This window comes from Betta splendens, chromosome 6, assembly GCF_900634795.4.
Source record: "Betta splendens chromosome 6, fBetSpl5.4, whole genome shotgun sequence".
In the NCBI taxonomy this organism is placed as follows: domain Eukaryota; kingdom Metazoa; phylum Chordata; class Actinopteri; order Anabantiformes; family Osphronemidae; genus Betta; species Betta splendens.
In genome coordinates, this window is record NC_040886.2 from 8,182,944 (window position 1) to 8,186,554 (window position 3,611).

General features: G+C 50.2%; 1 long non-coding RNA gene across 1 annotated transcript; it reads left to right on the forward strand.

The window, feature by feature from the left end:
* The first annotated feature begins 589 nt into the window (after positions 1-589).
* On the forward strand, positions 590-3,156 carry LOC129604249 (uncharacterized). Its single transcript, XR_008694974.1, has 4 exons — positions 590-1,028; positions 1,389-1,665; positions 1,864-1,955; positions 2,071-3,156. It is a non-coding gene; the product is annotated as an uncharacterized LOC129604249 (long non-coding RNA).
* The last annotated feature ends 455 nt before the right edge of the window (positions 3,157-3,611 follow it).

The window sequence follows — 3,611 nt, forward strand, 5'->3', positions numbered from 1 at the left end:
CTAATGACCCAGTGAGACACATTCATTCCTTCAAACAGACCTCAGATGTGGGCTCATCCCTGATATTTCACGTATATAAAAAAAACACCGCCTTCACACTTTTTCTTTACTTATCCCGACACGCATAAAGCATCAGCGCTGTTCGAGGCGTGAACGTGGGCCACGAGTCTCCACTTGCCGATCGGTCGCTCCGATGCTTGGAGAGACCAGCGAAGTGGCTGTTTAAGCACCAGCAGCCCGGTTCCTCCCGGGCTTGCTCATTAATGATTCGGGGGTAGATGGAGTGTAAGAGAAACCTGTGGGAGCCTGTCTTCCCCTCGCCTCCCCTTTAGCCTTCATCTCCTCACTCTGCCCCTGCAGATATCGCTCTGAACCGATCCTCGCTGACGCCACGCCATGCCCTGAGCGACGTTGCTGCCCTTCAGCGATGACCTATTTACACACATGGGGGTTATAGACGGTGGAACGGGGCCAGTGGAGGATGCTAGCGTGGAATGCGAATGCTGCGATTTTGAGTGCTTTGGGTACAGACTTTAGTGGTTACCAGGGAAACAATAAACATGCACGTTTGTCCCGTTCTCTCCTCGCCTGCAGGGCTGTTTGCCGGGTTGCTCCGGGCCGGGCAACGCCGGTGAACGCACCGAACGTACCGCCGCGCGTTGTGCGCCGGGATGCGCGCGTCCGCAATTGCGCGAGAGCAGACAGCTTTATTGACCCCGGGGCCTCGCTGTTGAAATTGAGGAGAACTAATGAGTGTGCGCCGGCGGGTGCGCACGCATTCGCGTGCAAGCACGCGGGTTCGTGCGTGCGGGTGCGCGTTCGAGGGGCACAAGCCTGGAGTGGGGTGCCGCTGGCGCATTGGGGCCTTTGTGGCGCTGTGTGAAGCGGGGTCGACCTTGTGGGGCTCTCCTCCGGGGCGCGGACAAAGCCGGTGCAGGATTATCAACCCCGGGACAAAGTGTGTGATTACCATGAGAAAACAGCCAGCTCCAGCCTCATAGCCAAGGACTGCCGGGCCTGCTGGAGAGGTGGGTTGCCACTCATTAGCTGCAGGGAGACGCTGAATGCGGGCGCACACTCACCACTTTACACGAACACACACGGAGACACAATGACGCAGGCGCGCACGCACACACACACGAACACACACACACACACAGACATGCTCATACACATATGCAAATGTCTGCAATATGTAGTAACCTTGAAGAAACTTTCTTAACAGTGCCTTCAAAAGCATGCAAATAAATGCATATAAATATTAATACAGATTAAATCAAATTATTAAGATTTTTTGCTTATTGATACCTACTGAACTATTGTAATATTGATTCAGACAACTGACATTTTGCTCCATGTGTCTTCTTGGTGTCTTCTTCAATTTACAGACGCATTTGTGTCCCGTCCCGAGGTGACAACGCCAAACAGAGCCATTTTAAGCCCCCGATCAGTGGATTTCCCACCTCTTCACTGAAGAGTCCCCCTGTCTGTCCACCCTGGATTAAAGGGATGAGCTCATGCTCCCCCGTCTCCTCATGCAGCCCTCTGTCTCCTCCGAGGAGCATGAGAAGAAGACGTCTTTTGTCGGCGAGAGGCAACGCACTCGAGTAGAGACGGCGCGTTTGGGCCAAGAGGGGACGCGGCGGAGGCGACGCCGAGCAGCAGGTATCACGGTCTCCAAGCAGACGCACACAGTGAGGACGGGAGGGGACACTACAAGTGTATTGTTTTAACAGGAGTCACCTCTCAGTCACCGGGGAGGTCAAGAGTTCGGTCCTCTGCCACTTTGACCCCTTACTGTTACAGCAGCTTTTTGTGTGAGGCCGTTCCTTCAGAACCTTTTTGTTTCCCCATTGTCTGAAGCTGTGCACATAGCGGCGAGCTGGTCGGGAGGAGCCGCGTTACGTAACCTCGCTGAGGACGGAGCCTTTCCCTTTGTTTGACGTCATAGCTTGGTACAGGTTCACCCCAGTCTCAATTTTCTATTCTCCTTCTGTTTTTTTTATATTTCTTCCTTTGACTTCCTTCAATCCATCTCCTCTTCCGTCCCATTCTTCTTTCCCTCTGCAGGGAGGGCGACATGTCACAGATGTAGGGGGACGGTGAGCCTGTCACGTGTTGCTTTGTCTGGGCCTTCACCACAACATACCTCCACGAGTTCCCCTAGCAACTGCCTCTGCTCTCGACCACCCTACTGTATCTGGAGGAAACGGCAGCATTCTTCCTCTTGGCCACTATTCTCCAGTGACTCCACAAAAGGTCACTTTGACTTTTAATTTCTCTCCTTTAGCTATGATTCATGATTTGCGCTCTTATGTGGGCCAGTTAATGTTTATATTTGACTTCTGGAAGAACTAAAATAAATTGCGCTCTGATTGGACACTCAGTTATTTATCTATGTAGCGATGGCTGCCAAAAATGCTATTCGCTGAAGCAGGAGTTGGTGAATGTCACAGGAGAGAAATGAATCCTGGTGCGCCGCTCTATAAATATTTGACTCTCCTTCCGCGAGCACCTCGCCACGAGGAGAGGCTCCTCTCCTATTGCTGCTCTCCTCACCAGAGGGAACAGGGTGGCAAGGCGCCTGATTAATTGGCTTAAAGAGAACATAGATCACGTTTTTTGGGAGACCTAGAAAAAAGTTTGGGGCCCATCCTCTGTATCCTACAGAAGCTCTTATTCAGCAGTAAATCTGAGCCTGTTATCAGTGAAACATTACGCTGCTAAAACCTGCCCCGCTTCTTCCCACATTCTTTTGCAGCCGCTCTCTTTTTTTTTTTTAACTGAGCCACATGGCTGCAGAAACCTCCCTCTGTAGCTGGTGCCCTCATCTCTAGATGGAGCTGCTGTATAAAGGGAAATATGGGCATGTTTACCTTAATCTTTTCTGATTGAATCGTTAAATACCTGAGTAAACCTGTGCTAAATCTGTGAAGCCTCGTCCTTTGGTGATACTTATATATCTGACATACATCTTTTTTTCCTAGGACTAGATTTTTTTTGCAGAAACTTTGGAACATACAACCCAGATAAACTGCTGCAATTCGGGGCAATGAGCAAGTCGTCCGTATGAACTTTTATTTTACATAAATCATCGCAAATTCTGCTCTGGAGGAGGATGGCTTTTACCCCAGTGTGTGCACAGTGGGCTCACACCATGAGATCATCTGTGAGCATCACAGATGGTCCAGGGTCCCTTTGCAGGCCGGACCCTCATTTATATCTATCAGGGGAAGAAGCTGGAGCCTTTGCTTTTCTGTCGATCTCTCTCTCTCTCTCTCTCTCTCTCTGTCAGACACACTCACCCAAGCAGACACTACGCAAACTATGGGCTGGTGCACCCTACCTAGCAACGCCTCGCGCTGAATGGCATCACACTGCTCTGTGGTCCAACTCTATAGTCAGTGGAATCAATAGGCGGCTGATGCTCGAGGATCTGGCTGCTGTCCACAAGGGGGACTGTTTGTCTTTGCTCATCTCAGTATAGCATTATATCATCTTCTATTCATGCAGCTGTCCACAATTTGACCAAAAAGATAAAGCAGGATGGAAGCACATTGTTCAGCTGAACAGTAAATGCTTTTTTTTATAGTGTGTTAGAATGTTAAAAA